This window comes from Carya illinoinensis, chromosome 2, assembly GCF_018687715.1.
Source record: "Carya illinoinensis cultivar Pawnee chromosome 2, C.illinoinensisPawnee_v1, whole genome shotgun sequence".
Lineage (NCBI taxonomy): Eukaryota > Viridiplantae > Streptophyta > Magnoliopsida > Fagales > Juglandaceae > Carya > Carya illinoinensis.
Window position 1 is genome coordinate 1,187,254 of NC_056753.1, and position 12,922 is coordinate 1,200,175.

Below are 12,922 nucleotides of genomic sequence, written 5' to 3' on the forward strand. Positions count from 1 at the left end.
CACTTGGAGACAAATGAGTCTACATATCTTCATAGCAATCATCACAACAACTCCAAGTCATGCCTTTAAGTACGAAGGCCAACTGAAGCTACACACAGCTTCAGTTTGTCAGCAGTAACTACTTTTGTGAACATGTCTGCTGGGTTCTCTGTTCCTCGAATCTTTTTAAGTATCAGCTATCCACTATCGGATAAAATGGTATCGCAACTGTATGTGTTTTGTTCTGGAATGAAAGGCTCGATTCTTTACAAGAAAAATAGCACTCTGACTATCACTGTGCAGAATACCTTTTTCATTCTTCTTTCCCAATTCCTCCAAGAATGACTGCAACCAAACCATTTCCTTCCCTGCTTCAGTTATAGCAACGTATTCTGCTTCTGTAGTTGAGAGAGCAACAATCTTCTATAACTTAGAAGCCCACGATACAGTTGTACCACCCAGCGTATACACAAATCCAGTAGTACTTTTTCTGCTGTCAACGTCACCTGCTAAATCAGCATCTACATATCCCTATAGTTTTAAACCTGCTTTTGTAAAGCATAGTGACGTATCTGAAGAGCCTTGTAGATATCTTAAAATCCACTTGACTGCTTCCCAATGCTGCTTTCCTGGATTACTCATGTATCTACTCACAGCTCCCACTGCTTGTGCAATATCTGGCCTTGTACAGACCATGGCGTACATAAGACTACCAATAGCAGATGCATAAGGTATTATGTTCATGCATTCTTGCTCTTCCTCCGTCTTTGGCGACTGATCCTTAGTTAGTCGAAAGTGACTAGCTAAGGGTGTGCTCACTGGTTTCGCCTTGTCCATGTTAAACCTTCTGAGCACCTTCTTCACATACTCCTCCTGCGAGAGCTTAAGAGTATCATTAGACCTGTCTCTAATAATTCTCATACCAAGGATTTGTTTTGCAGCACCCAAATCCTTCATCTCAAACCGCTTTGACAACTGCTTCTTCAGTTCATTGATTTCCTCGATGCTTGACCCTGCAACGAGCATATCATCCACATACAACAGTAGGATAATATAAGACTTGTCAAAGTTTTTCATATAGCAACAATGGTCAGCCTGCAATCTTGTAAATCCATTACTGCTCATGAAGTTGTCAAACTTCCGATACCATTGTCGTGGAGCTTGTTTTAGGCCATACAAGCTCTTCTTCAGTTTGCAAACTAGATTCTCTTTTCCCTTCACTGAGAATCCTTGTGGCTGGTGCATATAGATGTCTTCCTCCAAATCACCATGAAGGAATGCAGTCTTCACATCTAACTGCTCAAGATGTAGATTCTCTGCAGCCACAATTGCCAACACTAGCCTGATCGTTGTCAATTTTACAATTGGAGAGAAAATGACTGTGTAGTCGACACCTTCCTTTTGTTGAAACCCCTTCACGACCATTCTGGCTTTGTAGCGCTTGTTACCATTGTGTTCTTCTTTAATTCTGTACCTCATTTATTGTGCAAAGCCTTCTTGCCTTTTGGAAGCTTAGTTAGCTCCCATGTCTGATTTGACATAAGTGACTCCATCTCATCTTGCATGTTTTTCTCCCACTTGATCGAATCTTCAATTCGTAGAGCTTCATCATAACTTTCCGATTCACCACTATCTGTTAGCAAGATGTAGTATAGAGATGGTGAGAACCGCTGTGGTGGCCTAATTGTCCTTGAAGATCTTCGAATAACAGTGAGTGGTGTACGTTGTTTGATCTGTGTATCATCATTTTCTTGATCCTCGTTCTGATCAATGTTGACTCGAGTAACATCAAAGTCAACAACCTCAGGTTTCTTTGGCTGCTCTTCAGGTTCAGCTTGTGACTTAGCTTTGTACAGAATCTGCTCATTAAATATCACATTTCTACTTCTGATGATTTTGCGATTTTTATCATCCCAAAATCGATAGCCAAATTCTTCATCACCATAACCGATGAAAAAACATTTTCTAGATTTGGTTTCTAACTTGTTACGATCAGTAGAATCTATGTGAACATATGATAAACAGCCAAAAACTTTCAAATGGGAAAGATTTACCTTCTTTCCGCTCCAAACTTCCTCTGGTAGATCGAACTTTAAGGGAACTGAAGGTCCCCGATTAATTAAATAGGCTGCAGTGTTAACTGCATCAGCCCAAAAACATTCAGGCAATCCTGAATTCAGCCTCATGCTTCTGGCACGTTCGTTGAGAGTTCTGTTCATGCGTTCAGCTACGCCATTCTGCTGCGGTGTCCTGGGAATAGTCTTCTGAAATCTAATCCCATTTGCAGCACAGAATTCTTTGAACCCTCCGTTGATGTACTCTCCTCCATTGTCTGACCTCAGACATTTTAACTTCAAGCCTGTTTCATTTTCAACCATGGCTCTTCACTTCTTGAAAGTATCAAATGTGTCAGATTTATTTTTCAAAAAATAAACTCATACTTTTCTGCTTGAGTCATCAATAAAGGAAACATAGTACCGCAATCCTCCAAGAGAAGCGACTGGGGATGGCCTCCACAAATCTGTGTGCACCAACTCCAACTTTGTAGATTTTGGAGTTCTACCATTTTTCAGGAAACTAACTTTTTTCTGTTTCCCAAAAATGCAACCTTCACACATGTCGAAATCAGTTGATTCCAATTTTGGTAACTTCCCCTTGGATAATAGTACCTTCATTCCTTTCTCACTCATGTGACCAAGCCTTTGATGCCATAGGTTGGCATTTGCGTAAACAATTGTAACAATATCTCTAATGCTTGAAGTCATGTATAGAGTACCTGTTTTTGTGCCTCGAGCTACTACCATAGCTCCTTTTGTTATCTTCCACGTGCCACCGGTAAATAGTACCGAATGCCCATCAGCATCAAGTTGTCCTACAGAAATCAGGTTCCTCATGAGCTTAGGAACATGTCGCACCTTCTGTAGCAACCATGCACTTCCATTGGGCAGATTGATTGGTACATCTCCCATGCCTTCGATTTCCAACGCTTCACCATCTGCTAAGTACACCTTCCCGAAATCACCAGTGACATAATTCTGCATGATTTCTCGGTGTGCTGTAGTGTGGAACGAGGCTCCTGAATCTAACACCCAAGATTCAATTTGGTTGTCGACTGAAAGGAGTAAGGCATCTCGGAGATTTTCTATTGTGGCATTAGCAGAGTCATGCTCATTCTTCTTCTTTGCCTCCTTGCAATTCTTTTTGAAGTGGCCAATCTTGCCACAATTCCAGCACTGTACTTGTTTTCCGGACCTAGATTTACTTCTGCCTCTTCGGGACTTTGACCTGCCCCGATTTGAACTTCTACTAGTTCCTCTACCTCTCGTCTCGAGGTTTAAGGCAGAACTGGAAGTTGATGATTCTCCTGTATCTCTTCTACGAACTTCCTCGCTAAGAATATGGTCCCAGATATCTTGATACTTCATCTTTGTTTTGCCATAAGAATTGCTAACCGCTGTTCTCATGGCCTCCCAGCTTTTTGGCAATTGAGCTAGAGCAATCAGTGCATATACTTCATCATCAAATTCAATCCTCACTGAAGCTAATTGATTGATAATGGTGTTGAACTCATTCAGATGCTGAATAACTGGAGTTCCTTCTGCCATTCTCAAGTAGAATAGCTTGTACATCAAATGCACTTTGTTATTGGCTGATGGCTGCTCGTACATGTCTGATAGAGCTTTCATCAAATCCGCCGTGGTCTTCTCATTTCCCACATTGTGTGCAACTGATCTTGACAATGTTAGTCGAATGACTCCCAACACTTATCTATCAAGGAAATTCCAATCTTCATTGCTCATGTCATCTGGCTTTCTTCCTAGGAGTGGAAGATGTAGTTTCTTCCCATAGAGATAATCCTCTATCTGCATTCTCCCGTAGGCAAAGTCTGTACCGTCAAATTTCTCGATACCAACACCTTTAGCTTCTTCTCCAGCCATAACTTTACAAATGAGTTCAAATTCAAACAAACAAAGATCACCGTTGCGTCCGAAACACTCGAATTAGTTGGAAACGAGTCCAGAATGATCCAAATAGTTTGTCAGCACTATTTGATCGTCGCGATGGAACTCCAACTGGCGTGATCTAGTCCAAAATGATCTGCAACACGTGGATGGTTCAGATCCAATGTACTGATGCCGAATCTCAAACTTTCGACCGTACGGATGAGTCCGGAATGATCCAAATAGTTGGAAAGCACTATTTGATCGTCAAAATCGGACTCCGAATGGCTTAGATCTAGCCAAAAACAGATCTGAAAAACTGACGGTCCTGATCTGTTTGGCGCGTGGGATACACGCGGTGCACAGTGCGCGTGGGCAAACGCGTGGGCTCGTGTAATACACGCGCTACAGTACTGTGTGCGCGTGGGGGAGAGTGAGGCACGTGTGACATACGCGCCGAACCTCTCTAGGCGCATGGGGGCGCGTGTCCTTCACGCGTCTTCAACCTCTAGAGCGCATGAGGGCGCGTGGGCGCGTGTGGTGCACGCGTCTTCAACCTCCGGAACGCGTGGGGGAGCGTGGATTGCAACAGATGCGCGCTTCGATCTTCTAGGGGCGCGTGTAGGCTCGTCCGACCTTCGTTTTTTATTCCGTTTGTGGCAACGGATTCGTCTCGACATAAGGATCACCGTGGAGTTGTCAAAAATTGATTTTGAACAACTTGAATTTTCAGACAGCTCGAACCAATGCTTTGATACCAGTTGTTGGGAGCTGTTCTGACATAGAGACGATTCTAAATAAAGGAGGGATGAAATTTAACATGGTTCGGCAATTGCCTACATCCACAGCTGCTGTAATTTCACTATGAAATTATTTTTTACAAAAAACTCTCTCTTGTAAACTCTCTGCTCACCCACCCTGTTTTTCTCTTATTTCTCTCCCACACTCTACACACTTCTGCACTCCCACACTCTACACACTTCTGCACATTTAAGCTCTCCTATTTATAGGAGAGCAGATCATTTACGGTGCAGCAATCTGCTGCAGAAACTAAGGAGTGGGTGCCTAATAAAACAAATGAGCAAACGGTGCATGGCTCACCGTTCACCATTTTGTCTCCACTCATAACATTGTTCACTTTGACACATTATTAATGCCGCCGACCATATGATCCGGCTGGAATTGTTACCCCTTTAATTAGATCATCACCACTACTATTAACAAATTATTAACTACTATTTCACAGATGATTTGATTTTAATGACCTTCGATCCTGACCTTCTTGGGGAGAGAAACTCATAGGCAGTGATGTTCCCGCAAAATCAAAACCCACACGTTCTAGTTAATTAATTAGTTTTGTTTGGATGTTAAGAGTATTCAGATCATTTATAACTAGTAATAAAATAATTTATAAATAATAGTAAAGGAATATGAGAACATTGGGACAATTGTATTCTTAAACATAGCCTTAGAATTTCATAGAAATAGAGCCCACATACAAATATAAATAAGATGAAAAATTATATTTAACAACAGTAATACACCATATACTTGTTTTATTTTTATTTATTTTTTCAGATACGTGGTCTACTAGGACTGCTTACAAAAACTATTTAAATGCAAATTAATATTACAACCTTCAAAACTAAAATAAACTTACAGATTTGCCACCTTTATTGTAATGACACCACTATGATTCACAAAAGCTGTTCATGTTCCATGACCTACACATCCGACGTTTTTTCCTCAGATTTCAGAAAGCTGAGATAAATTCAGACAGACGGAAAAGGATAAGATACGATGCACTAACAAATACAACCATGACAATGACGTCAAGCGCACAGAAGATAATCTGAAGCTATTATACAGACGCACACCCTGCAATATATTTTAAAGAAACTGAATCGAAAGACACTTTTAAAAAGCAAAGTAAAATTCAACAAGAAATGGCTTTTGGTTTGGTAGCCCAACAGAATCTTAGTACGCAGCTTCTCTCTTATTCCATGCCGTCATGCATGATGCGGTCAACATCGACGTCGTTCGGGGTTCCATTGCAGTGGCGCAGGGCTGAAATGCACCGAAGCCACTCTGGAGTCGAGGAGTTCCACGATCGGGGAGGAGTTCACGCACCTTGGAACTTTGTACTGGTTGATAGATGCACCCCGGGAGATTGCATAATCCATGAGCTCTTCAAAGGTGCCATTCTCGAGCACCCTAATCTCAAGGGGACCGATCGAGTTGTCTGCAACTCGACTTTGTCTGTACACCGAGTTCAGAGACTCCTCCATGGCTAAGCAGCATCGGTTCAGGACCTCATGAGTCGGAGAGTTAGCCGGGTCCTTCACCAGCAACTCCCAGTAAAGTACATAGTGTCCTGGTATTGATTTTGTGTCTGCATAGCTCGTGTACTCGACCACACTTGTGTTGAATTCCTTTAGGAGCGCTGATGCATTATCGATAGCCTTTTGCAACTCAGCTTCGTCCGTCTTGTCCGAGTCGATGCTCAACAACACGTTCTTTCTTCTTATGAAGCGAAATTGGGGAGCCGATTTGTAGAAATCTGTGACTTGGAGGATGTCGCCCACTCGGTAGCGACAAAGCCCGGCATAGGTGGTGATTATGAGCTCGTACTGTTTCCCAACTTCGACGTCGGCAAGGTCAACAAGCTGTGGAGGTGAGTCACGAGATACAGCTGGAGCGTCCGGCTCGTGTGGCAAGAACTCGCAGTAACACATGTTTGGCATGATAGTGTAGGAAACCTCAGAAGGACTGGACATTGGCTTGAGGTTAAGCCCAAAGTAGCATTCGGAGGAGGCATACATAGTGCATGAAAGAGGCAGCCCTCCGCCGTAATATTCAAGAGTGGGTATGTACTGAGCCATTGCACCCGTTACAATCACGTCTAGGTATTTCGTGTTAGGCCAAACTCTTGTGATTATACCTTCCCAGTTCTCTCCTGAACACTCTTGGGTTATGAACTTGGAGAGTTCGGGATTGGGTTTGATAATTTTGGACATGCACTCCCGGAGAGAAGGGTCCGTAATTTTAGGGTTTAAGGCTCCAGTAGAGATGTCATGGGCCAGTTGTTGCCAGTGAAGTTGTAGGAACCGGATGGCTCTCAGCAGGCCGGAGGCAAACACAGCACCGACCCGGAGAACCTCTTCGCGCATAAGGAGGCCGCAGAGCATCTGGGTGTACATGCTCTGAAACGAGTCGGCGCAGAGAATAGCCTCATTCGGGCTGGTGTAGACGTTGTAAGGGTCATACGGCCTGGTCTTGAAATGTTCGCTCTTGTAGTAGCTTGTGAGCACCGGACGTGCCAAGAGCCCACCTGGAGTCTTTGTTTCTGCCTTAACGAACAAGAAGTAGAGTCCCTTCCCTTTGTCTAAACCGGAAACGTATCTGTGAAATATCATTTTTCAAATTAATATGAAACCGGATTTTAGTCTTCAAGCAATAAAACGAAATATGTAAAAAACCAAAGGAGTCCAATATAATATATATAAATATATATTTATATATATGTACTTACAGGTTCATCACCGGCATGAGAAGACTGTACAATAGTTGGCGACGGTCCAACTCTTCATGAATCGTCGGCATTAGTTTCCTCTCACCAGCGGAAGTCCCAGAGCTGCAAGTTTCACAATTAATTTCATAACAAAAAAAAAATGTAAAATTAAGCCCAAATAATTTCGTTATAATATTCTTTAAGCGGCCATTGGATTACGCAAAACAAACTAAAAAATTCTTGTGGTTTTAATATGTAAACTGTGTGCTAGCTAAGTTAGAGGCAAAGGTTGAACCACCTAATCTATTTTCGTACGCATGTTATATCTTTCTAGTTCCTTAATTTGTTTATTATTCTTTATATTTTAACAGCAAGTGTGAAAGTACTGATCGAGATTGATTAGCTATAATATCTTCACCTGGTGAGGAATTCAGAAATGGGGTGAGCCGAGAAGATGGAGGATCGGTCACCATTAGCAATACGCTGGATGTCAGGCTGGAGATCCTCATAAGTAACGACAGGGACTTTCGACTTGAACGTGTCTCGGTCCGTAGCTCCATTGAGCTGGAACCTCCTGAGGTACTCAGTCTCGGCGTTCCGAATCAGTATCTCCCCCAAAACCCTCTCCTGGACAGCGCCTGTTTCCCTCGTCATCTCCTCGATGAACTGAAGCGCCTTGGAATCCTTGTCGCACGCCGGAGGGCCAAGCGGGAGGAGAGTTGTGAATCAACTGCCATTGTTGAAAGCTTAGGGAGAGATCACACAGTTCACTTCAAAAAAACGAAGAAATCGAAGTTAGAATATATGAGAGAGCTAGCTAGCAGTACTACTGGTGCAGCGTGGGTTCATGGTTCGTGAAGGAGCTTGGCCTTTATAGGTGAAATAAAATGGAATTTAGACATTTTCTTTTTCTAGCTTTACTATCATGCCACGCCTTATAGTCCAGGTAACAGTATAAGCCACAGTAACGGCTGGACGCATAGCAGCTTGGAACTGTTCTAGCGGAGCCTTTCCTGGTCACTGAGGCAAACCAATAGAAAAACAAATGTACGTGGAAGAGGCAACATGTGGGGTCCAAGAGATGTAGGGTGGCTGTTTGTAGCCCGACATGCGGGGCCCATATGTTTGCCTGGTCAGAAGTTTTGGTCTTCGACTGCCTGAACGACAGCGGCTGGCCAACGAAGCTGTTTTGGAGATGGGGAGACGGCCGGGACCGTTAGAGTAGCTAAATTATAAGCAAATTTAGTACGTGTTGGCAACGGGAGATAATCTGACTTTGAATAATAAGCTAAGTCAGAACTTTGTTATGCAAGTTATACATACATATATATATATATATAATAAGCCACATGACATATATAATTAGCCATATTAAAGTAGGAATTATCTTAAAACAGCACATGGTGTTAATGCAGGGTCAAGAATTCGATCGAAATCTAGCTAGCTTGTACGTGTTGACTACGACAGAACACTTATTCTTTATACCGATGGTAAACATGAATTGGTCATATATTTGACATAGAGACAATTAAGAAAGAAGCATTAATAACCGCTTAAAACCACGCATAAATATATACTTCCTGGCCTCTATGCAAAAATAAATAAATAAAACATTTTTTAGTGTCGCGGATGTTTGTTTTTGTCTTGATTGATCAGTTTGACCTTTATTTCTCATGTGTTTTGATGAGAAGCATGAGTTGGCTTGTGCTTATTGCAAGTCTACAAACAGATTTTATAAAAATATATATATTGACGTGAAATATCATATCTATATATCTTATAATTATAATAAAAAATAGTTTTAATGTATTATGAATCAAATGATCATATCAATTTATATGTTCATTTTTGTGAGATTTCTTTATTGACCAATCATCTCTTTTATTAATGACTTCACGATCAATCTTAAAAGTGAAAACGAAACATTTTCATAAAAGTTAAAGAATAACATAAATTGATGATTCGAGCCGGCAAACGGTTGGTTGAAACTTGGACCACTAGCTAGCCATGAGGAGCTAGTGTTGGGAGCTGTTCTGACACAGAGACGATTTTAAATAAAGGAGGGATGAAATTTAACGTGGTTCGGCAATTGCCTACGTCCACAGCTGCTGTAATTTCACTATAAAAATAATTTTTACAGAAATCTCTCTCTCACCCACTCTGATGCACTTCTCTGCTGCACTCAGTCAGCACACACTCTCACCTCATCACAGCACTTCTATTTATATTGATTGGGAGTAGTCGATGAGAAGGTGCAGTTGAGAGAAGTTGCAGCCGCACCTTTTGAATTCGGTGCATTCGGTGTCTTTCGGTGCATTAAACAAGCACATGCCACCCACCACTTTTGTCTCCATCTGCAACAATCTCCCACTTGGAGACAAATGAGTCTACATATCTTCATAGCAATCATCACAGCAACTTCAAGTCAAGCCTTTAAGTACGAAGTCCAACTGAAGCTATACACAACTTCAGTTTGTCAGCAATAACTACTTTTGTGGACATGTCTGCTGGGTTCTCTGTTCCTCGAATCTTCTCAAGTATCAGCTGTCCACTATCGAGAAGAGATCGGATATAACGGTATCGCAACTGTATGTGTTTTGTTCTGGAATGAAAGGCTCGATTCTTTGCAAGAAAAATAGCACTCTGACTATCACTGTGCAGAATACCTTTTTCATTCTTCTTTCCCAATTCCTCCAAGAATAACTGCAACCAAACCATTTCCTTCCCTGCTTCAGTTATAGCAACGTATTCCGCTTCTGTAGTTGAGAGAGCAACAATCTTCTGTAACTTAGAAGCCCACGATACAGCTGTACCACCCAGCGTATACACAAATCCAGTAGTACTTTTTCTGCTGTCAACGTCACCTGCTAAATCAGCATCTACATATCCCTGTAGTTTTAAACCTGCTTTTGTAAAGCATAGTGACGTATCTGACGAGCCTTGTAGATATCTTAAAATCCACTTGACTGCTTCCCAATGCTGCTTTCCTGAATTACTCATGTACCTGCTCACAGCTCCCACTGCTTGTGCAATATCTGGCCTTGTACAGACCATGGCGTACATAAGACTACCAATAGCAGATGCATAGGGTATTCTGTTCATGCATTCTTGCTCTTCCTCCGTCTTTGGTGACTGATCCTTAGTTAGTCGAAAGTGACTAACTAAGGGTGTGCTCACTGGTTTCGCCTTGTCCATGTTAAACCTTCTGAGCACCTTCTTCACATACTCCTCTTGCGAGAGCTTAAGAGTATCATTAGACCTGTCTCTAATAATTCTCATACCAAGGATTTGTTTTGCAGCACCCAAATCCTTCATCTCAAATCGCTTTGACAACTACTTCTTCAGTTTATTGATCTCCTCGATGCTTGACCCTGCAACGAGCATATCAACCACATATAACAGTAGGATAATATAAGAGTTGTCAAAGTTCTTCATATAGCAACAATGGTCGGCCTGCAGTCTTGTAAATCCATTACTGCACATGAAGTTGTCAAACTTCCGGTACCATTGTCGTGGAGCTTGTTTTAGGCCATACAAGCTCTTCTTCAGTTTGCAAACTAGATTCTCTTTCCCCTTCACTGAGAATCCTTGTGGGTGGTGCATATACATGTCTTCCTCCAAATCACCATGAAGGAATGCAGTCTTCACATCTAACTGCTCAAGATGTAGATTCTCTGCAGCTACAATTGCCAACACTAGCCTGATCGTAGTCAATTTTACAACTGGAGAGAAAATGTCTGTGTAGTCGACACCTTCTTTTTGTTAAAACCCCTTCACAACCATTCTGGCTTTGTAGCGCTTGCTACCATTGTGTTCTTCTTTAATTCTGTACACACATTTATTGTGCAATGCCTTCTTGCCTTTTGGAAGCTTAGTTAGCTCCCATGTTTGATTTGACATCAGTGACTCCATCTCATCTTGCATGGCTTTCTCCCACTTGATCGAATCTTCAATTCGTAGAGCTTCATCATAACTTTCCGATTCACCACTATCTGTTAGCAAGATGTAGTATAGAGATGGTGAGAACCGCTGTGGTGGCCTAATTGTTCTTGAAGATCTTCGAATAACAGTGAGTGGTGTACGTTGTTCGATCTGTGTCTCATCATTTTCTTGATCCTCGTTCTGATCAGTGTTGACTCGAGTAACATCAAAATCAACAACCTCAGGTTTCTTTGGCTATTCCTCAGATTCAGCTTGTGACTTAGCTTTGTACAAAATCTGCTCATTAAATATCACATTTCTACTTCTAATGATTTTGCGATTTTTATCATCCCAAAATCGATAGCCAAATTCTTCATCACCATAACCGATGAAAAAACATTTTCTAGATTTGGCTTCTAACTTGTTACGATCAGTAGAATCTATGTGAACATATGATAAACAGCCAAAAACTTTCAAATGGGAAAGATTTACCTTCTTTCCGCTCCAGACTTCCTCTGGTAGATCGAACTTTAAGGGAACTGAATGTCCCCGATTAATCAAATAGGCTGCAGTGTTAATTGTATTAGCCCAAAAACATTCAGGCAATCCTGAATTCAGCCTCATGCTTCTGGCACGTTCGTTAAGAGTTCTGTTTATGCGTTCAGCTACGCCATTCTGCTGCGGTGTCCCGGGAATAGTCTTCTGAAATCTAATCTCATTTGCAGCACAGAATTCTTTGAACCCTCCGTCGATGTACTCTCCTCCATTGTCTGACCTCAGACATTTTAACTTCAAGCCTGTTTCATTTTCAACCATGGCTCTCCACTTCTTAAAAGTATCAAATGTGTCAGATTTATTTTTCAAAAAATAAACTCATACTTTTCTGCTTGAGTCATCAATAAAGGAAACATAGTACCGCAATCCTCCAAGAGAAGCGACTGGGGATGGCCCCCACAAATCTGTGTGCACCAACTCCAACTTTGTAGATTTTGGAGTTCTACCATTTTTCAGGAAATTAACTTTTTTCTGTTTCCTAAAAATGCAACCTTCACACATGTCGAAATCAGTTAATTCCAACTTTGGTAACTTCCCCTTGGATAATAGTACTTTCATTCCTTTCTCACTCATATGACCAAGCCTTTGATGCCATAGGTTGGCATTTGCATCAGCAATTGCAATAGTATCTCTAATACTTGAAGTCATGTATAGAGTACCTGTTTTTGTGCCTCGAGCTACTACCATAGCTCCTCTTGTTATCTTCCACGTGCCACCGGTAAATAGTACCGAATGCCCATCAGCATCAAGTTGTCCTACAGAAATCAGGTTCCTCATGAGTTTAGGAACATGTCGCACCTTCTATAGCAACCATGCACTTCCATTGGGCAGATTGATTGATACATCTCCCATACCTTCGATTTCCAATGCTTCACCATCTGCTAAGTACACCTTCCCGAAATCACCAATGACATAATTCTGCATGATTTCTCGGTGTGCTGTAGTGTGGAACGAGGCTCCTAAATCTAACACCCAAGATTCAATTTGGTTGTTGACTGAAAGGAGTAAGGCATCT

At 41.7% G+C, this 12,922-nt stretch overlaps 1 pseudogene; it reads right to left on the minus strand.

The window, feature by feature from the left end:
• Positions 1-5,592: 5,592 nt before the first annotated feature.
• On the minus strand, positions 5,593-8,261 carry LOC122296144 (annotated as a pseudogene).
• Positions 8,262-12,922: the final 4,661 nt, after the last annotated feature.